The sequence below is a fragment of the Choloepus didactylus genome, chromosome 6 (genome assembly GCF_015220235.1).
Source record: "Choloepus didactylus isolate mChoDid1 chromosome 6, mChoDid1.pri, whole genome shotgun sequence".
NCBI classification, from domain to species: domain Eukaryota; kingdom Metazoa; phylum Chordata; class Mammalia; order Pilosa; family Megalonychidae; genus Choloepus; species Choloepus didactylus.
This window is the reverse complement of record NC_051312.1, coordinates 23297126-23321031: the sequence shown is the minus strand read 5'-3', so window position 1 is coordinate 23321031 and position 23906 is coordinate 23297126. Positions and strand designations below refer to the sequence as shown.

Below are 23906 nucleotides of genomic sequence, written 5' to 3'. Positions count from 1 at the left end.
ATTCTTTAATTCTCTGGTTAGACATTTATGATCCTTCATTTGTAATTCACAATTCTCTGCTGTACTGGTCCTGATATTTCCTTTCACATGCTTCTTAAATTTTATAAACTCTATCAGTGTTGAACCATCTTTAATTTCTCTACATAGGCCCTTTATAAATAAGTATCAGGTTAGTCATCTTTATAAAAATCAGGAGATTGCCTGTACCTCTTGAGACTATATGAAATTCATCATCTCTCTTGGGCTGACCCTGAACATTTATACTCTAATAAATACATTTTTAAGGCACTAGAGAACTAACTAGTTAGACACAATTGTTTGTTGCAGACAGTTAAGAAAAGAACAAAGACACAACAGATACAATGCACCTGAAAGAATGGTAGAGTAAGACACCATTGAACAGAAAAGTTATGGCCCCTGATATTTTTGGTTGCTTTCCAAAATATTTCAATGGCAATATAATGAGTTAGATGAATTAAAAAGTGACATGCAAAATGACAAATTTCCATAAGAAATAAATAGTTTTATACTTAAAGATAACTACTCACTTAGAAAGAAAAATATATTTTAGAAGGGGATAGATCATTTTGCATCTTCTGAATTTCAAATGGTTTAAAACTTAATTTCAATAGAACATCACTTAAAACTCTGTGTGTCACATAAAGCAATAATTTTATCCCTATCCATTATGGTGAAGATTATTATTTTTTATCTAAAATCTTAATTACATTTACAGTGAGTATTCTGAGTTTATTATGTCTTAAGTATAAAAAAAATCAAAAACCCAAATATTCACAGAATATTAAGAAAAGACACTAATAAACTAAGTTTAAACTACATTTCAGGCAGCAATTATATCTTTCTACTTTCTTTTTAGAAATTTAGTGGCATGAATAGCTTAAGAACATTTTGAAATGTATATTTTCAAATATATTATCAGTTATAACATAATGACATATATTAAAATAATTGGGACAGTTTTAAAATAATTTTCTAAGATAAAAATCACTAAAAAAGACATTAGATGCATGTTTTACTTTGCAACCTGCCATCAATGAAGGAAATCACCATTTATAAAAAAATACTTTTTTGAGAAGTAATCTGAAACTCCTGGGAAATTTATTTTAAAGTAATTATTTTTTGACATTATATTCTATTTATTAAAAAATTACTAGGACTTCTAGGAAGATGGTGGAATAGGTGAGGTGAAGCAAACTACACCTCCGTGAAAGACACCAGAGAAGGACCAGAAGATGTCCAGGACAGTAGTTTCAGGGTTCCAGTGGCCAGAGAGGTACTTCTACTATACATGGCAGGGGTTTGGATGAAAAAAATGGAGAAACTGCCTCTCAAAGGATGGGGTGAGTTTATTCAGCTGGGACCACCACTGGGGGCTGGCAGTGGCAAGACATCTGCCAAGTAGGTGAGTGAAGAACTCTCCACTCCCATGCACCCATCTCAATAATTAGCTGCCAAGATAATCCTCCACCACCACATGGCTGGGAGCCCCCATGAGGGAACCAGGGAGGCAGTGGACCAGTGTTTATGGCATTTATTCTCCCTCCATGGAAGTCAGCGGTATGCACAGGCAAGAGACAGGGATAGGCAAGAGCACCACATGGAAGCATCAGGAGCGCCTCCCATGCCCCAGAGGCCTGTGGGCACACAGCAGGCAATGCGCAGGGCATGTTTGAGATGGAGGGTATGACATAGTGCCCCACAGCCCAGGAGTAATACACTCAGAGGTCTAGGAATAAACAGACACATGGTGCCCTTAAGTGAACTCCCTGCCAAACTGCACAAGGCCCATACCATACCCCCATGACTGGCAGTCCCCAGTGAATATGTGAAACTGGTGTGTGATTAAATTTATACAAGTTTTGGACCCCATCCAGTGAACAGAGGAATTTGGGGGAAAGCTAGATGGAGGGTGAGAAGTGAATAAAGAGTGCCATCTGCTGGGAGGACAGGGAAAGTACACTCCAAAAAGCTGTGGCTTTGCTATATACATGTGTTGAAATAATCCTGCATTTCACAAAATAACCTTATTAAGATAAGCAAATGCCCTGAAGTCAACAGAAAATCATAAAGCACATGAAGAAACAAGAAGATACGAACAAGCCAAATGGCAAAATTAAAATGCCAGAGGAGACACAGAACTTGGAGCAATTAATCAAAGAAGTACACACAAATCACCAAAACAACTTTAATGGTTTCACTAAAGAAATAAAGGACATAAATGGCATCAAGGAGACTCTAGAGGAGCACAAAGAATATTTTCAAACAGTAAATTAAAAATAGCAATTGTTATGGAAATAAGACACAGTTGATCAAATTAAAAATATACTAGAGGCACACAATAGCAGATTTGGAGAGGCAGAAGAAAAAATAAGTGGACTGGAGGATAGAGTAATTGATTGCAAATGCACAAAGAAATATTAGTGAACAAAATAAAAAAGAAAATGAAATGGATCTCAGGGAAATGAAGGACAACATGAAATGCACATATATAAGAATCACTGGTGTTTAAGAAGAAGAGAAAGTAAAGGACCAGGAAGAATATTTGAAGACATAGTTGGGGAAAACTTTCCAACCTTTCTAAATGACATAAATATGCAAATCAAAGATGCCCAGCAAATTCCAAAGAGAATAAATTCAATTAAACCTACACTGAGACATATACAAATCAGAATGTCAAATGCTGAAGGAAAGAAGAAAGTTCTGAGAACAGCAAGAGAGAAGGGATTAACCACATACAAGGGAAACAGCATAAGACTAAGTACTGACTACTCAGTGGGCACCATGGTAGTGAGAAGGCAGTGGTATGGGATATTTAATACTCTGAAAGAGAAAAGTTGCCAGCCAAGAATTCTTCAGCAAAGCACTCCTTCAAAATTGAGGGAGAGTTGAAAATTTTCACAAACAAATGCTGAGAGAATTTGTTAACAAGAGAGTTGCACTGGAAGAAATACCAAAGGGAGTTATACCAGCTGAGAAAAAAAAGAAAGGAAATAGAGTTCTGAAAAAGGGGACAGAAATGAAGAGTGTCAATAAGGGTGATGTAAGGGAAAAAAAGAGAGGTGGGAATAGAACTGACAAATAAAAACCAAAGGATATGATAGTTAATGGATTAAACACAAAATTAAAAGATACAGATCAGCAGAATGGATAATATGCTGTTTGCAAGTGATCCATAAATATGCTGTTTACAAGTGACTCATCTTAGACCCAATGACACAAAGAGATTGAAAGTGAAGGGATGAAAAAATATTCCATGCCAACTGCAGCAAAATGAAAGCAGGGTAACAATTCTAATATCAAACAAAATAGATTTTAAATGCAAAAACATCATGAGACAAAAAGGACACTATGTTTAATTAAAGCTATAATTCACCAAGAAGAAGTAACAATCATAAATGTTTAGGCACCCAATCAAAGTAAATGAGATAAACATTGGCAAAACAGAATGGAGTAATAGATGTTTCTATAATAATTGTGGGAGAATTCAATAGAACACCCTTGTGTCTAGATAGAACAACCAGGAACAAATAAGGGAATTGAGAACCTAAACAATGTGGCAAATGAATTAGATTTAATAGATACATAGAGAGCATTACATCCCAAATTACCAGGATATATATTTTTGTCTAGTGCTTGTTGAACATTCTCCAGGAGAGATCAAATGCTGGAGCACAAAACAAGCCACAATAAATGTTGAAAGATTGAAATTATTCAAAGCACATTCTCTGACCATAATGGAATGCAACTAGAAATCACTAATTACCAAAGAACCATAACATTCACAAACATATGGAGGTTAAACAACACACTCCTAAATAATCAGTGGGTCAAAGATGAAATTGCAAGAGAAATCAGCAAATATCTACAGATGAATGAAAATGAGAACACAACATATCAAAACCTATGGGATGCAGCATAGGAGGTTCTGAAAGAGAAACTTATAGCTCTAAATGTGTGCATCATAAAGGAAGAAAGAGCTAAAACCAGAATTAACTGAACAAAAGAAGATGCTGGAGAATGATCATCAAACTAACCCTAAAGCAAGCAGAAGAAAAGAAATAAGGATTAAAGAAGAAGTAAATGATATGGAGAACAACAACAACAAAAAAAATAGAGTAAATAAAACCAAAAGTTGTTTCTTGAGAAGATCAACAATATTGACAAACTCTTAGCTAGATTGACAAAGTACAAAAGAGGAAACATCCAAGTCAACAAAATCAGAAATGAGAGGGAGTACATTACTGTGGATCATGAAGAAATTTAAAAGTCACAAGAGCATAATATGAGCAACTGTATGCCAATAAGCTAGAAAACTTAGAGGAAATGGATAATTTCTTGGAAACACATGAACAGCTTAGACTGACCTCAGAAGACATAGAAGACCCAAGAATAAATAGAAAACCAGTCACAAGTAAAGAGATCCAATCTGTCATCAAAAAGCTTCCCACAAATAAAAGCCTAGGACCAGATGGCTTCACAGGAGAATTTCACCAAACTTCCCAAAAAGAACTGACACAATTCCTCCTCAAACTCTTTCAAAAAAATTGATGTAAATAGAACAGTACCTAACTCATTTTATGAAGCTAACATCACTCTAATACCTAAACCAGACAAAGATGCTATGAGAAAGGAAAACTACAGGCCAATCCCCCTAATTAATATAGATGCAAAAATTCTAAACAAAATGCAATCTGAAGACACATTAAAAGAATCATAACAACACAACCAGAAGGGATTCATTCCAGGCATGCAAGGGTGGTTCAACATAAGAATATCAATCATTGGAATACAACACATTAACAAATTGAAAGGGAAAAATAAAATGGTCACCTTGATAGATGCTGAAAAAGCATTCAACAAAATTCAGCATCCTTTTTAGATAAAATCACTTCAAAAGGTAGAAATTGAGGGAAAATTCCTCAATATGATAAAGGGCATGTATGGAAAACCCATAGTCTCTAAATTGTGAGAGACTGAAAGCCTTCCTCCTAAGATCAGGAATGAGAAAATATGCCCACTGTCACAACTATTATTCAACATTGTGCTAGAAGTTCCAACCAGAGCATTCCAGCAAGACAAAGAAATACAAGGCATTCATATTGGGAAAGAAGAACTAAAACTGTCATTTGCAGATGGTATGCTTATATATTTTGAATATCCTGAAAACCCAATGACAGTTACTTGAGCTAATAAACAAATTCAGAAAAAAGGTGGGATACAAGATTAATATGCAAAACTCAGTAATGTTCCTATACACTAGAAATGAACTGACTGAAGAGACACTCAAGAAAAAAATTCCAGTCACAGTAGCAATTAAAAAAAATCAAATACCTAGTGATAAGCTTAACCAAGGATGTAAAAGACCTCTACACAGAAAATTACAAAACTTTACTAAAAAATCAAAGAGAACCTAAATTGGTGGAAAGATATTCCCTGTTCCAGGATAGGAATGCTAAACATCATTAAGATGTCTATTATACACAAACTGATCTACAGATTCAACACAATTCCAATCAAAATTCCAACAACCTGTTTTGCAGACTGGGGAAAGCTAGGTATCAAATTTATTTGGAAGGGAAATAGGCCTCGGATTGCCAAAAACATTCTTAAAAAAGAACAAAGTGGGAGGACTTATACTTCCTGTCTTTAAAGTCTACTATTAAGCCACAGTGATCAACATAGCAATGCAATGACACGGAGGTTGACATATTGATCAATGAAATTGAATCAAGAGTTAGGAAATAGACACCCAGATCAATGGTTGATTGATTTTTGATTAGGTCCCCAAATCCACTGTACTGGGACAGAGGAGTCTCTTCAACAAATGGGACTGGGAGAACTGAAAATCCAAATCCAAAAGTATGAAAGAGGACTCCACCTCACACCTTACACATAAATTAACTAAAAGTGGATCAAAGAACTATATTTTAGAGACAGTACCATAAAACTCCTAGAAGATAATGTAGGGAAACATCTTCAAGACCTAGTGTTAGGAGATAGCTGCTTTGACCTTACATCCAAATCACAAAAAACAAAAGGAAAAATAGATAAATGGGAACTCCAGAAAAATCAAAAGCTTCTGAAATTCAAAGGACTTTGTCAGAAAATTGAAGAGGCAGCCAATTCAATGGAGGAAAATATTTGGAAATCATATATCTGATAAGAGACATATCCAACATATGTAAAGAGATCCTACAACTCAACAACAATAGTACAAATAATCCAATTAAAAAATGGGCAAAAGATATGAAAATACATTTTTTGAAGAGTAAATAAAAATGGCTAAAAACACATGAAAAAATGTTCATTTTCATTAGCTATTAGGGAAATGCAAATCAAAACCACAGTGAGATATTATCTCACACCAATAAGAATGGCTGCCATTAAGCAAACAGAAATCTACAAATGCTGGAGAGGATGTGGAGAAATTGGAACTCTTATTCATTGCTGGTGGGACTATACAATGGTGCAGCCTCTCTGAAAGACAGTTTGGATTTCCTCAGAAAACTAGATATTGAGTTACCCTACAATCCAGCAATTTCACTTCTCAGTATATACCCAGAAAATCTGAAAGCAGTGGCAGGAACAGATATTTGCACACCATGTTCATAGTGGCATTGTTCAAAAAGGTGTAAAGAACTCAAGTGTCCTTGAACAGATAAGTGCATAAACAAAATGTGGTGTACACATACAATGGAATACTGTGCAGCAGTAAGAAAGAATGAGGTCCTGAAACATGACAACATGGATGAACCTTGAAGACATAATGCTGAGTGAAATAAGTCAGACAGAAAAGGAGAGATATTGTATGTTATCACTAATATGAACTCCCTGAACAATGTAAAATCAGTATCTTATAATGTAGAATAGAGTGGAGCTAGAGAGAGATGGAAGCTAGTGATGGGGGAATGATTACCTAATGATTACCTAATATGTACAGACATGTTAAGGAGGATAAAACTTATGGGAATGGACAGAGGTGATGACATTTCCTTAATGGTATTACAAATATCAGTGCCACAGTGAAGATGAAAATGACTGAAATGTCTTGTTTAAAGGTATGTTTCCCACAAATGCTTGCATGATCTACTTCAAGGGTTTGACACTGGCACAAAGAGTTAACACTGAATAGTATATGGGAAAAACTACAAATTGCATATTTTAGACTATATTTAATAGGAACATCTTATCATTAGCACACTAGTACTAGGGAAAAATAACCTGGGGCGAGAAGAAATTTGGAGTGTTTTGGGTTATGATAATTGTTTAAAATTGAGTGATGATTATACAACTAAGTGAAGATAATGTGAGATATTGATTGTTTATCTTGAACAGAATATATGTTAAAATTAGGAACGCCCTACTTAATAAGTCAAGTCCTCAATCTTATGGCTGTAAAGGGGAGGCTAAGCCTATCTATAATTACAGGAGTCACCCCCAGAGACCCTCTTTAGTTACTTAGATGTGACCTTTCTCTAAGCACAACTCTGCAAATATATTCATTACCCTCCTCCCTATATTGGATATGACTCCCAGGGAAGTGAATCTCCCAGGCAACATGGGACATGACTACCAGGAATGAGCCTGGCCCTGGCATTGAGGCATTGAGAATTCCTTTTTCACCAAAAGGGGGGGAAGAAAGTAACAAAATAAGGTTTTATTGGCTAAGAGATTTCAAATATTTTCTAGAGGCTATCCTGGAAGTTACTTTTATGCAAGCTCCAGCTAGATATTCCAAATGCCAACAGTATGCTAAGCCTTCTCTAACACTACTCCTGAAAATACTAAAGAATACCTAGGTCCCCATATGACACTCTGAAAAACTTTCACTCACTAAGTTTACTTTTCAGAAACTTAAATACTCCTATGCTAGGTAAGTCTCCAAACCCAGAGGCAAGAGCTTCTCCAAGAACATCAACCAGATACATCCCCCTTCCCTGTAATGTCAACACCACTATTCAACATGAACAATTTAGGGTGGTCACTGCCCATATATTCCTGAAGACTGAGACAGTGATCACACGAGAGGGAAGGGTAGCAACAGAAAAGAGAGGATTTAGCAAAGGATTATGAACAATGAGTCTTTACATAACTTTTTTTTTTTAGTTTCTATGGCATTAGAAGGAAATAACTGACATGCTGGAACTTTAACCCATAACATTCTTTCAAATTTGCTTTATAACTACCTGTGAAATAGCACTTTGAAAGTTGTCACCTTTCTGTATATATGTTGTATTTCACAATAAGGAAATAACTGAATTGATGAAACTGTAACCCATAATATACTTTTAATTTGCCATCTAGGTACTTGTTAAACCATACTTTGAGAGTTGACACTTTTCTGTATATTGTTATATTTCGCAATAAAAATGTAAAAAGAAAAAACTAAAAATATAATTTCAACAATAAAAAGAAAAAAATTATTGCAAATATTCAAACCTAACTGACTAGCAATGTCCTCCACCAAGGGGATTTAGAGGTTGTATTAGTTAGGGTTCTCCTTGGAAACAGAATCAATGAGAGATGTCTCTGATTATCAAATTGTAAAAGTGACTCACGCAACTGCGGGAGCGCATGAGTCCAAATTCTGCAGAACCGTCAACAAGCTGTCAACTCCAAGGAAGATGTCCGACGAACTCCTCGGGAAACGAACTGACAACTTTGACGAACTCCTCAGGAAACGAACCAGCAACTTTGACGAACTCCCCAGGAAATGCTTCACTGAGCAGCTGAAGAAAGAAGTGAAGGTTCTCTAACCCTCCAGCTTATAAGCCTCCAACTGATCATCTGGACCAAATCCAGCCAATTGCATTCTCTCACTGTGAAAGCACGCCCCTTGATGAGTCATCAGTCAGCTGAAGTCAATTGACTGATGATCCGACAAACCAGCCCGTTGGATTATTAACCAGCCTCAAATATCCTCACGGCAATCATCAGGCCAGTGCCACCTAGCCAAGTTGACACATGAACCCAACCATCACAGTCCACCTCTTGTCAACTTGCCAGTTGTACACATCACCTAAAACCATAACTTCAAAATGAACGTTACAGCTTATGCCTTATGATAAGGGGATAAGACAGAGAAGAAAGCAAAAATATTTTCTTTACAGACAAATACAAACATAATCATAACAAAACGAGGAGGAAATATTCATGTCATCATAGTCCTCGTTTCTGTAACTGGTCATGTGGCCGTAGTTCATATTTATCACGACCTTCTTCCACTACCCATTCCATATTCCCTTTACCCTCAGCAAGCACTTCAGCTGGCCGTGGTTCTTTGCCTGGTGGGGTGACCCAAACCTTCATTCCTGAAGTTTCTTGGCCATTGGTAGTCCTGCCTGGATTGGGTTGTTGCAGTTTTCCATTGACTTGAATCACGGGGCATGGTAGTACTAAGAGACATCCTAGGGGATCTCCTGTATTCCTGGAAAACTCTTCTTTACTTCCATTGTGTAGTTGCAGTGCTATTTCCCCTTGATAGTCAGGATCAATCACCCCAGCCAGTACAGTAATCCCCTTACTTGCCTGTTGATTCAGAGGCATAAGAAGCCCAAAGTGGCCAGGTGGCAGCCTTAACTTCCAGTTCAATGGGATTATTGTTGTGTTTCCTGGTGGAAGCACTCCTCCTTTTGGAACCAAGACTTGTAGACCAGCAGAGCTTAAACTTGCAGGGACAGGAAGCAAAAATTTCCCTAGTGGATCACTAGGAGTGATAGTGAGTGGTGCTACTCCTGTTTCCACCCCTTGATTTCTGGACCCATGAATCCTGGCTATGGGAGAAACAGCACCATAGAGTGGATGCTGATTCAGAGCATACACAGCCTCCTGGAGAACACTGTCCCAACCCTGCAAGGTATTGCCACCTAGTTGGCACCGTAATTGAGTCTTCAATAGGCCATTCCACCGTTCTATCAACCCAGCTGCTTCTGGATGATGGGGAACATGGTAAGACCACAGAATTCCATGAGCATGTGCCCATCCCCTCACTTCATTTGCTGTGAAGTGGGTTCCTCGGTCTGAAGCAATGCTGTGTGGAATACCATGATGGTGGATGAGGCATTCTGTAAGTCCACGTATCGTAGTTTTGGCAGAAGCATGTCGTGCAGGGAAGGCAAACCCATATCCGGAGTATGTGTCTATTCCAGTAAGAACAAATCGCTGCCCTTTCCATGATGGAAGTGGTCCGATGTAATCAACCTGCCACCAGGTAGCAGGCTGATCACCCCGAGGAATGGTGCCATATCGGGGACTGAGTGTGGGTCTCTGTTGCTGGCAAATTGGACACTCAGCAGTGGCTGTGGCCAGATCAGCCTTGGTGAGTGGAAGTCCATGTTGCTGAGCCCATGCATAACCTCCATCCCTACCACCATGACCACTTTGTTCATGAGCCCATTGGGCAATGACAGGAGTTGCTGGGGAAAGAGGCTGATTGGTATCCACCAAACGGGTCATTTTATCCACTTGGTTATTAGAACCTTCTGCTGAAGTCACCCTCTGGTGAGCATTCACATGGGACACAAATATCTTCATGTTGTTTGCCCACTCAGAAAGGCCTATCCACATGCCCCTTCCCCAGACTTCTTTGTCACCAGTCTTCCAATCATGTTCCTTCCAAGTTCCTGACCATCCAGCCAAACCATTAGCAACAGCCCAGGAATCAGTATACAGATGCACCTCTGGCCAGTTCTCCTTCCAAGCAAAGTGAACAACCAGGTGCACTGCTCAAAGTTCTGCCCACTGGGAGGATTTCTCCTCACCATTGTCCTTCAGGGATATCCCAGAAAGGGGCTGCAGTGCTGCAGCTGTCCACTTTCGGGTGGTGCCTGCATATCGTGCAGAACCATCTGTAAACCAGGTCCGAGTCTTCTCTTCCTCAGTCAACTGACTGTAAGGAACTCCCCAAGATGCCATAGCTGTGGGCTGGGAAAGAGAAGGTAAGGTGGAAGGAGTGGGGGCCATGGGCATTGGGCCACTTCCTCATGTAACTTACTTGTACCTTCAGGACCTGCTCGAGCTCTATCTCGTATATACCATTTCCATTTTATGATGGAGTGCTGCTGTGCACGCCCAACTTTATGGCTTGGTGGGTCAGATAACACCCAGCTCATGATAGGTAACTCAGGTCTCATGGTAACTTGGTGGCCCATGGTTAAGTGTTCTGTCTCTACTAAGGCCCAGTAGCAGGCCAACAGTTGTTTCTCAAATGGAGAGTAGTTATCTGCAGAGGATGGTAAAGCTTTACACCAAAATCCTAAGGGCCTGCATTGTGATTCTCCTATAGGAGCCTGCCAAAGGCTCCAAATAGCATCTCTATTTGCCACTGACACTTCCAGCACCTTTGGATCAGCTGGATCATATGGTCCAAGCAGCAGAGCAGCTTGCACAGCAGCCTGGACCTGTTGCAGAGCCTCATCTTGCTCCGGTCCCCACTCAAAACTAGAAGCTTTTCTAGTCGCTCGGTAAATGGGCTGGAGTAGCACACCTAAATGAGGAATATGTTGTCTCCAAAACCCAAAGAGGCCAACTAAGTGCTGTGCCTCTTTTTTGGTTGTAGGAGGGGCCAGATGCAGCAGCTTATCCTTCATCTTAGAAGGAATATCTCGACAGGCCCCACACCACTGGACACCTAGAAATTTTACTGAGGTGGAAGGCCCCTGTATTTTTGTTGGGTTTATCTTCCATCCTCTGTCACGCAAATACCTTACCAACAAATCTAGAGTAGTTGCTACTTCTTGCTCACTAGGTCCAATCAACATGATATCATCAATATAATGGACCAGTGTGATGTCTTGTGGGAGGGAGAAATGATCAAGATCCCTGCAGACAATATTATGACATAGGGCTGGAGAGTTGATATAAATCTGAGGTAGCACGGTGAATGTAAACTGCTGGCCTTGCCAGCTGAATGCAAACTGTTTCTGTTGGTCCTTGCTGACAGCAATAAAGAAAAAAGCATTTGCCAGATCAATAGCTGCATACCAGGTACCAGGGGATGTGTTGATTTGCTCAAGCAATGATACCACATCTGGGACAGCAGCTGAAATTGGAGTCACCACCTGGTTAAGCTTACGATAATCCACAGTCATCCTCCAAGACCCATCTGTTTTCTGCACAGGCCAAATAGGAGAGTTGAATGGGGATGTGGTGGGAATCACCACCCCTGCATCCTTCAAGTCCTTAAGAGTGGCATTAATCTCTGCAATCCCTCCAGGAATCCAGTATTGCTTCTGGTTCACTACTTTGCTAGGCAGGGGAAGCTCTAGTGGCTTCCACTTGGCCTTTCCCACCATAATAGCCCTCACTCCAGGAGTCAGGGAACCAATGTGAGGATTCTGCCAGTTGCTGAGTATGTCTATTCCAATTATGCATTCTGGCACTTGGGAAATAACCACAGAATGGGTCCAGGGACCCACTGGACCCACTGTGAGATGGACCTGGGCTAAAACTCCATCAATCATCTGACTTCCATAAGCCTCAACTCTGACTGGTGGACCAGAGTGACGTTTTGGGTCTCCGGGAATTAAGGTCACTTCTGACCCAGTGTCTAATAATCCATGAAATATCTGATCATTTCCTTTTCCCCAATGCACAGTCACCCTGGTAAAAGGCCGTAGGCCCCCCTGGGGAAGGCTGGGAGGATGATTAACAGTATAAATTTTTGGCAGTGTGACAGGGTCCTTCAAGGGTACCCGGCCTTCCCTTCATTCAAGGGGATCTGGATCCGTAAACTGTCTCAAGTCTGGGAATTGATTAAGGGGCCGTGACTCTCTGTTTTTGTAATTCAAGGGAGATTTCTGTTCACGTGGCCTAGAATTCTTCTGCTTATATAGTTCAAACAAGAATTTAGTCAATTGCCCATCTATTTTACTACTTGGTACTCCATGATCCACTAGCCAACGCCATAAGTCTCTGAGAGTCATATTATTTTGATTGCTGCTTTGAGCCTGTTTTCCATTATGGTAGCCATGACCACCTTGTCTGTGGTGATTAACTGCAGCCACTTGGCTTCTGCTGACTCGGGACCCGATTATCCCCATTGTGTTTAAGGATTCCAGTTCAGTGACAGCAGTTCCTACAGTAATATCTGACCTACAGAGAAGGGCGAATACAGAGCTCTTCAGGGATGATGGAGCTAGTTTCACAAATTTATTCCTTACAGTCCTGGTAAAAGGTGTGTCCTCTGGACATTCCAGGGCTGTGTGAGCAGGTCTTCCGTGATAAATCCACTCTAACATTCCAATCTCTCTAAGCCTTTGAATCCCCTCCTCCACATTATACCAGGGCAGTTCTGGCATTTCAACCTCTGGTAATGCTGGCCACTTTTTGATCCATGTTTCAGCCAGCCACCCAAACACTTAACACCATTTCTAACCCCTCGAGCTACAACATTGAATGCAGAATCTCTGCTTAGTGGGCCCATATCAGTAAATTCAGCCTGATCCAACCTTATATTCCTTCCACCATTATCCCACATTCTCAATATCCATTCCCACACATATTCCCCTGGTTTCTGTCTGTATAAATTGGAAAACTCATACAGTTCTTTTGGAATACAGCGTACTCCCTCATGGGTCACACTTTGTACCTCACCCTTTGGGGCTTGTTGGGACTTGAGCCTAGTTATAGGTCTTGAAGCAAAAACTGGTGGTGGGGGTGGGTCATGAAAAGAGTTAGAATTATCTCTCAAGCCATTCACCTCAGGACACTCTGTTGCATTTTCATCTCTTAAAATAGGATTAATCTCTCCAGACAAAAGAGTGAGGGTGCTTCCTCAGGGGAGGTGACTACAAGTTTAGCAGGCATTGAAGGGTTAATCTCCTTAGGTGGGGGTGGAGTGGCAGGCTCCTTAGGGCAGACTGGAGGCAGAGAAGCTGTTTCCCCAGGACAGCCCTCTACAGGTAAATCTAACAATGACCCAGCAGAATCCAGGGTTCCAATGTCCTCACTATCATTATTATCAATCCATATGTCCCCATCCCAAGTTTCTGGATCCCATTCTTTTCCAATCAATGCCTTTACTTTAACAGCAGACACCCTGAGAGGTTGAGATTTTAGTTTACGCTGTAAATGTGCTACTCGTACAATAAGAGACTGCATCTGATTTTCAGAAACCTCCAGTCTGCGGGCACAGGAAATAAGATTTTCTTTCAGGGCACAGATGGAACCCTTTACATCTGTCATACAGCATTCAGGTTTTGAATTTGAAGCCTTTAGCTCATCCCTTTCTCTTACAACTGTATCCAAAGTATTTAAGAGCAGCCAGCCAACATCATTATACTTCTTAATACTGCAAAACTCCGTGAACGTGGTGAAAACACTGTCTCCCAGAGCCTCACTTCGTACTAGAGCACAATTAGGAGAATCAAATGGTGCTATTTTGCATATTTCCTTTGCCAACTCCTGCCATGGACTGTTAGTACCCTCTTGATTATTGGAAATAGAGTCATTAGTGCCTCTGAATCTAATCAGAGTAGAAAACAAATTGTAAAAGCCCATTTTAAGATTCTGTTTCTCAAGAACCACTCTCGGTACCAAGTTGTATTAGTTAGGGTTCTCCTTGGAAACAGAATCAATGAGAGATGTCTCTGATTATCAAATTGTAAAAGTGACGCACGAGTCCAAATTCTGCAGAGCCATCAACAAGCTGTCAACTCCAAGGAAGATGTCCGACGAACTCCTCAGGAAACGAACTGACAACTTTGATGAACTCCCCAGGAAACGCTTCACTGAGCAGCTGAAGAAAGAAGTGAAGGTTCTCTAACTGTCTGGCTTATAAACCTCCAACTGATCACCCAGACCAAATCCAGCCAATTGCGTTCTCTCACTGTGGAAGCATGCCCCTTGATGAGTCATCAGTCAGCTGCAGTCAATTGACTGATGATCCGACAAACCAGCCCGTTGGATTATTAACCAGCCTCAAATATCCTCACGGCAATCGTCAGGCCAGTGCCACCTAGCCAAGTTGACACATGAACCCAACCATCACAGAGGTATAGTATAAGTTCTTTAGTTAAATAAAACAGTAATTTTACTGTGCTCCTGAGGAAAATAAAGTATAATAAAATAGCTTCAATTAAAGGGACAAAATGCATCAGGGCTCCATTTATCTTTTTCTTTGAAGGATTTCTGAGAAAGAGGATTGTGAGCAGTGTTCGTTTTAGAATAATGGAGCTGCAATTTTTTGGTACCCTGTATGTATTAAGAAAGGGCAAATATATGCAATCAAATTATACCAATGATAAACATCTTATTCCAATGTTAGGTAAAGATTTAGTGAATTTATAACATTGAAAAAAAATCATCCTTTCCTAACATTATGGTGAGTATTATTTTTATGAAAATTGGTGTAAGAATTCTTGGGCTGTGGCTTTTTTCTTTCTCTCTTTCTCTCTCTTCTTTTTCCTCCCTTCCCTCCCTCCCTCCTTCCCTCTCTTCCTCCTTCTCTTCCTTCTTTCCTTCCTTCCTTTCTTCCTTCCTTCCTTCCTTCCTTCCTTCCATCTTCCTTTCATTGTTGCTTGAATTTCATTCCATGGATTTTTTTCTTCCCTTTAAATTTAATTGCTTAATTGTTGTCTGAGTTTAAAAAAAATTTAACAGTTTATAGCAAATAAACTGTGTAATACCATCTTCTCTGTACAGCAGGGCCTTGTGTTTTCCTTGGAAACTCCTTAGAAATTAAATATGAAATGATTCAATACAAACTGGCTATCAATTTAAGGTATATAGCATAATTAGAATAAGATTTGTAATCTAGTTCTGTTGGATCTGTTCACTGCTTGTCTTTAACACAGTTTCTTTCAAAAACTTGAGGAATAATTTATGAAGCCAGCATAGTATCTGATCAATCAATAATATATTTTCATATTATAATTAAGTTGATTAAGAGTATCATTAGGAAAAAATAGAATAATATCCAAAGTAAGAGTAAGTACTCTAAATTATAATGTCTGGGAAAGTTTTTATGTTACAATAATATTTAAGATGGAAATTAGAAATTGTATAGGGATTATTTAATGATTCTACTTCCTACTTGTTAAAAAGCTTTGTCATACAATATCTCATTGATATTCACAATGTAAATAGGAAATTATAAAAGTGATCATTATTACTTCTTATTCAGAGCTTGTCACAAATCCCATAGCAAATTATAGATTATTAGTTTCTAGTTTGTTGTCCAATTATTACTTTTTAAAATTTTACTTTGTTCTTTTTTTCCCCAAAATAGTCACCTGTTAGAACATTGGAGATAAGAAAAAAAGGGGACCCCTGTGTAATTGAGACATAGAGGCAAACACAAAGTACTATAATGATACTACATCCTCACACCAAACACTGAAGGAGCATATAGCGCATGATAGCAAATAATAGGAATTGTTATCCCTTCATGAATGTACTGTATTGATTAGATACTGTACTGTATTCATTAGATACTCAAGTAAGAAACAGAATACAAACATTTTATTCTATGATCCCTTGGTATTACTTGTAGCAAAGTGACTTCTATTTTGATTCAGGTAGGCCTGAATTCAAATCTCAATAGTCCTTTTACCTGCTATGTGGTCTTGGTTGATTTATATAGCATGCTTGAGTCCAAATTTCATTGTGGTGAAAGAATTGCCTCACAGCACACTGTGAGGATTAAATAAGATGGATTCTGTGACAATCCCTAATAGAGTGTTAAAATTATTGCAGATGATCATTAAGTTCCAAGTTTTACCATAGTCACTAAGTTAGCAAGCTCTTGCCTAGATTTTGTATTGTCTCTTCCTGTCATTCTCCATATGAACCTATGTTCAAGAAGCTACAACCAACTTTAGGGCCCAAATGCAATACTGAGACACTGGAATGTATGTATCTCCTTTATCAGTATTATAAGAACTGTACCATGGAGACTACCAGTTTGAACAAATTTCAAATATATAAGCCCTCTGTGAATCAAACCCTTATGGAGATGCCCTGTGGGCTGTTGGCATCACAGAATCACAGAAAGAGTTGTAAGGTAAACCTCCGAAACTAATTATTGAGAAAGAGAGGGAGAAAGAGTGAGAGAGCAAAAGAGAGAGTAAAATTTGTGAAATAAATTATTCCTGATTTAACAGCATAGAGTAAATAACATAAAAAGTGGGAAGACAGGAGAGCTCAGGAAAGACTTGGATGAGCTGGGAGATCCTGAAAAAGAAACTGGGACTTATGTGCAACTCATAGAGCACTGTTGTAAAAGAGTGAGGACATGCCAAGCAAAATGAATACATGAGCAGATTTGGAAGGGCAGATTGGGTATGGCTCCAGATTCTACTTAGACCACAAACCTTTTAATTCTCTCTTCCTTTGACTTGAATCATAATTGAAAACATGGCTACTGATTTCAGGAATTCACATCCAAATACAAAGCCAATATTAAAAAGTTGATAAATATCTTTTTGTTCCTCTGTTGGTCAATTCTTTATGACTTCTTTCAATTAAAATAAAATCACTATAAGAAACAATAGAATGCAAGAATTCAGGGAGATCACCCAGTATGATAAACATTTCTAGTTTATTCATTTAACATGTTTGCATGGAATCTCCTAAAAATCTTTCAGAGAAACAAAGTGAGAGTAAATACAAGTATTTTCAAAGAAATATCATGAAAAAGGAGAATTGAGGGAAAAGACTTTCAACCAAAATTGTCAATTCATTTGCAGTAATTTCTATTTTTTTATTTTTAATTTTATTTTTATTAACATAGTTATGATACAACTCTTATAGTACTATTATAAAAATTGAATAACAATACAAGACATTACATAGCTTGCTATCAAAAAGAAGAAAATATAGCCATCCCTTAGAAGACCTAATTTGGGATAGGAATATATTTTTATGGATGATTTTGAGTAAAAGAATGACATTTTTAGCCATAATTTATAATGAAATTTGTATGTTTTATAGAACCAGTTCTTCATGATTTTGTGACTTTTGAAAGCATGGTGTACTTATTTTATAGCTAATAAAACTACAACCCAAGCAAATAAAGTGAATTTTTATATCTTTAATTCATTATTTTCATAGATGTTACCTAGAGACCAATGAGCAGAAGGCAATTTCTCTTCAGTGGTGAGATTAATTCTCCTGAGATTTTCTGACTTTTCAAACCTCCACAGGCTCCTATTTGAAATTTTCTCTCTCATATACACATTTATCATTATAGGAATTGGTCTTATCATGATAATCATGAGGGTAGACTCTGCTCTTCAGATTGCATGGATTTTTTTCTGGCAAATTTTCTCTCATTGGAAAACTGTTTTATGTCAGTCACTGTCCTTAGGATTCTGGTGAACCTTTGGACTTGGGATGAAAGCATTTCATTGCTGGGCTGCACCACCCAAATGTGCTTCTTCCTTATGGTGGGAGCCACTGAATGTTTCCTCCTGGCTGTGATGGCCTATGACCGCTATGTAGCCATTTGTAACCCTCTGCTCTATCCTATAGTCATGAACCAAAAGATATGTACCCAGCTGTCAGTTGGCTCCTGGATCAGAGGAATTCTGGTTCAGATAAGGCATACATTTCAGGTGTTCTCATTGCCATTCTGTGGTTCTAACCAAATCAACCACTTCTTCTGTGAGATTCCCGCATTGGTCAAGCTGGCCTGTGGTGACACTGCACTTAATGAGATTTGTGTCTATTTAGTTGCTGTATTATTTGCCATGATTCTTTTTGTATTCATACTAAACTCTCACATCAGAAAATCATCTCCACCATCTTAAAGTTACCCTCAACCACAAGTCAGTTCAAAGCTTTCTCCACCTGTTCTTCCCACCACATAGTTGTGGTTTTGTTCTTTGGTCCTGGCACCTGTTTGAGGTAGAAATCAAATCATTCTCTCATTTTTACATCTTTGTGACTCCACTGTTGAATCCCATCATATATAGGCTTAGGAACAAGGATGTGGTTGCAGCACTGAAAAATTATTATGCAGGAAACAGAAAGAGGATCTTAGTCAATTTTTAATAAATTTCCTCAGTTATCTCAGAGATATATTTTCATTTTCTGATAGAATACTAATTAAATATTATCATGTATTTTATGTTCCTGATCTGAAATAAGTTGTGACTGAATCTTTAACAAGCAAATCAATTAGTTTTCAAAAGCTCTACTCCATGGCACAATTCTTCTTTTTTCACTTCAAATTATAAATTTATCCATTTTTCAAAATTGTTCAGATAATTAAACTCTTAGAATTTTAAGTTACAATATGTCAATGAAATACTTCTTACCTTTGTCCTTGACCAAATATTTACAGATATTTTGCTGATCTGACTCCATCACCCTGCTTTAAATATATTTCTTCAGTCTATTTCATAAGTCTCAGTGATGCATTTCCAACTCCTTAGAATTCTCGATTGCTCAAGTTGCAGTGCAAAATGCATTATGACTTTACTCAAACCTAATTTAAGGGCAAATTTGAAACTTAGAAGGGGTGTTTGAAAAGTTAAAAGAGAGATTGATTTACAATTAACTAGTAATTAACAAGTAGAAATCTATACGATTTGAAAAGCCCTTACACAACCTACCTACAAATTATATTTAAATTAGTATCATTGTATCCAATTTTGCCCCTTATTCTTGTTTCATTTATTTTAAAGTTACCAGAGAGCAGAGGTAAAATCATGAAGCAGTTAATAATGCACATTCTAATAGGCTGAAAAAAAAATACTGTCGGGAATTAGCAATACTGCACTTACCCACTTTTCTGAATATGCAAATTGGGGAAATTCAAAGTCTCTATTCTCACTATTTTTGCTGATATTTGCATAATGAATCACTTATATGACAATTATACCACCTTGTAGGTTTGATTATTTATATAGATGCTTGCTCCTTTAGTTTCTCTGTACCAGACAGTATAATCAATTTTGTCTAAAACATTTGGTTTATAATCAATTTTGTCTAAAACATTTGGTTTATAATCAATTTGGTTTATAATCAATTTTGTCTAAAACATTTGGTTTATAATCAATTTGGTTTATAATCAATTTTGTCTAAAACATTTGGTTTATAAGCTTACCTTTTAAACTCACATCACATAATGTGATATCCTTTATCATCTTTGTTTCATATGCATATCTGAATGTAAATATCTTAATCTACCTCATGCACTCTGTTGCATGTATCAAGAATTAAATACGTGTTCCATGGTGATCATAATGGCAATGTTAAAGAATATTGCAATAATGTGGAGGTACTATTCTTTGCTCTAAATCTTGGACAAGCAAGTGGCACAGTGTAATCAAGACAGTCCAGACATCCAGAGAATCAATTTTTTTGCATTCTTGAGTCATTCAATTTGCTGTCATTTGTCTCAATTTCACAGTCTATAAAATGATAACAATGCCTAATATTACTGACAAACTTACAGCAACATTATCAATTTATAATGATGATTGTGGATCAAAGGAGTCTCAGAAAATTCAAGAACATTGGGGAAGAAGACATTTGACAAAATCCTGTTTCCAGAGAATTAAGGTTTCCATTAAACCTTGATTATTTTGTTACACAATATTAGTGCAAATCTTTCTATAATGATTTCCAAATTTCCCTGCATTCTTCAACTTATATGCAGAGTTCATGCTGCTTTGGCTTCTCAAGATAGGCATAAAATATTTGCTACTTTCCTGGGCTTCCAGGGCCTATTGCCGCCTGTAGACATAGGATGCAGTTTACCTTTATACTGATTCTCCATTGACCACTTCATTTTATTCTATTTCTCATCACTCCTTACTCCCCAACAATTAATTTTCAAAGTATCAGTCCTTGGAAATATTTTCCAGCTATTTAATTTTTAAATGTTTCTCATATTTGTCTGTTGTCATTCCTTATTTACAATGGAGAAAATCACAGTTTAAAGAAGTAATCATCTTATTGTACTCGCATTTTAAATGTGACCCCACTTCTCTGATAGGAATAAATGGCAAAAATTTCCTCACATCTCTTTTCCTTTTCCTTGCCATAGGATATAAAACAGTTTTCTGAAATTTACATATTCTGCCTATATGGAAACTAAATATGTGGGCAGCCTATAGAATAATTAATAGATTCACTGTTCACTGAATATTTTGACTGTCAAGGAATACTGATTCTCAATGGTGAATATATATGTCATCATATGTGTTTGGAAACCTTAATCAACATAAATATAATGAGTTAAATGAAACCAATTAGAAATGTAAGTCCACAAATGCATTGACACACATATACATCATCTATCTAGCTAGCTAGCTATAATCTGCTTGCATACAAAGAGTAAACATATATACATAAATATGTAAATGTTTTGTGTATGAGGCTTATTATGACAGAGTTCAACATTCCTCCCCTTTTGAACTTTCAGCATCACCTTTCCAGAGACTTTTTAATTTTTTTCTCATTTACATAATTTTTGTTGCTTTTGACTCCTTACTGTAAATTAGTCTATATGGTCACCTTTCATTTTTATTCCAACTCTTTATTCTATTTCCTTATATATACTCCATAACAATTATTGAACATCTTAATAAAATAAGCTTTGCATTCAATGTTTTTATTTGACAGATTAAGCAACATTTTATCAACATAAGAAGACTTTACAGCACATTACTATCCCAAGTAAATATATAAGTATATATTAGATATAGATGATATATTAATAGACACATATTTTTATAAAAAGGAGTAAAGATAAGATTGTCTATTGCTATGCACTACATATCTTTTTCAAATAAGAACCTATAGTATAAATCTAGATTCAAACTGAAGATACATATAGTAATTTTTTCCTCAACTCAAATTTGTAATCTAAAGATGCCACACAGACCCCAGAACTCTCTCCACATCCCCTATCAATTGACTTCAGTCCAGTATAACAAATAAATGTCTGTATTCATATTCCCGAAGAAGTCAGTTTTGAGCACTGTGAGTTTCTCTGAGAATATTTCAATTCAAAATAATTAGAAAAAAAGTTCATCTTGTTAAAGACATTTATAACTTTCAAAGTACTTATATTAGCTGCACACATTCATCATATTTTACAAGTCGCCATGCAAGTGAAGTTTTTTCTTCCATTTTCATCAAAGTGAAGATTGTTTTAGATTTTTTATGTCACCTAATATAATGATAAAATAGCTTTTGAATATCTGCCCGTTGATTTTTTGAAGAGTGAGGGAACTTATTAGATACCAAAATAATCATAGACTTCAAGAACACAGCTCTCATTTGCCCTTCTCTGCAAAAAACCTAAACTAATTCATGTCAGTTAGAGTGATTAATATTATAAAAATATTATTTTGCCCCTCGTAAGTATTTCTTTTCTAACAACCAACATTTTTCCATATAAGACAGCTGGGACCTTGAGAATGAGAGGACTTCGTAGTTTGTCTCTCACACCTTCCAACATTTAATAGCTTCAAGAGTGACCCAATTCCTGCCTGGAAAATTTCCAGGAATTACTTTTTGTTAATATGTTTGTAATTAAAAGCAATTGCCAGCCTCTAATCATTTCCATAATGTTTTTTTCTTTAATTTTGTATACATGTATTGTCTGAGATTCTTAATGATTTATTCCTGGTTTTCTTTGCACTTGGGCAGGGTAAATAATTTCTTCTTGAGTTTGCCATCAGGATGGTGAAAATGTATTCTGGCTGTATTGTTCTGAGTAGAAACCAGTAATACAATTCCCTGTGCACTTGGAGTTAGGTATGTCCATGTAAATGTGAACTCGGACTTGCTTCATTTCTTGGAAAAAGCCTTAAAAGCAGGTACATGCTTCACCACACTTTTTCATTACAGTACATGGCCTCTTAGAGATGTGTTGTGTTCCCATATGAAGGATTCATTAGTAAGCATGGAATATTGTAAAAGGATGTGATTAATTATATCACTTTAAATTGGGAAACAACACACATAAATAAATACTATCCTTTTCCTTATCCATAATGGATACAGATTTATTATCTTTTTGATTACATGGAGATCACAAGTTCATTGTAGTAAACATCAAAAAAATTAAAAAAGCAAAATAAAAATCATTGAAAAATATACCCTTAAATATCCACAATTAAAATTTGATGATTATATTTAAAGTCATTTCCAATGTGTATGTATGCATAACTATGTATATGATATACATGATATCTTTTTATAGCAGATATCTTAACTATATTTTAAATTTCTTTCTTCTCTCCTAATTTTCATGTCCCTTTTATCATCTTAAGGAGCATACATATTAAAAAATGTGACTATTCCCATGCTTCTTCTAATTATATGCATATATTTTAAAAGATAATATGAGTGTGATCAAATATAGTATTGTGTTATGTTGAAATCTTTACTCTGATATACATATAAACCACACCTAATAATCACTTGTATTGATGTGCCATCATCTTTATTAAACTGCAACCCCATTGAAAGGTTCTTTCTCTAGAGAGCCATTGCTGGGCAAAACCGCATGTAGATTTTCATTTAACGTACATTGCCAACCTGTTTTTAAAATAGATATTACCACTGTGTGAAAATCAACAATATCATTTGCAATAGCTGATGTAATAGGGTCCATATTTCAAACCACCATATACCATCAGCCATTATCATAAGTTTTTATTGAGAGGAACATTATACAGTAAAATTATAGAATTATTAAAGCAATGATTTGCAATTTGCATATATATATATATATATATATATATATATATAATTTGGATAACAATATAGAAAAGTCCCTCAATATTAAATTCCATACACTGGAAATAATTGCCACTGAATTGTCAGGCAACAAGTATAGTTAAAAGTGAATATCTGTTGAAACCTCATTACAAATATATAAGAAATCATCTCTTGTAAATATAACTCATTCTTTAATTACTAAA

At 36.9% G+C, this 23906-nt stretch overlaps 1 pseudogene; it reads left to right on the top strand.

The window, feature by feature from the left end:
• Window positions 1-1495: 1495 nt before the first annotated feature.
• LOC119536708 lies at window positions 1496-19014 on the top strand (annotated as a pseudogene).
• The last annotated feature ends 4892 nt before the right edge of the window (window positions 19015-23906 follow it).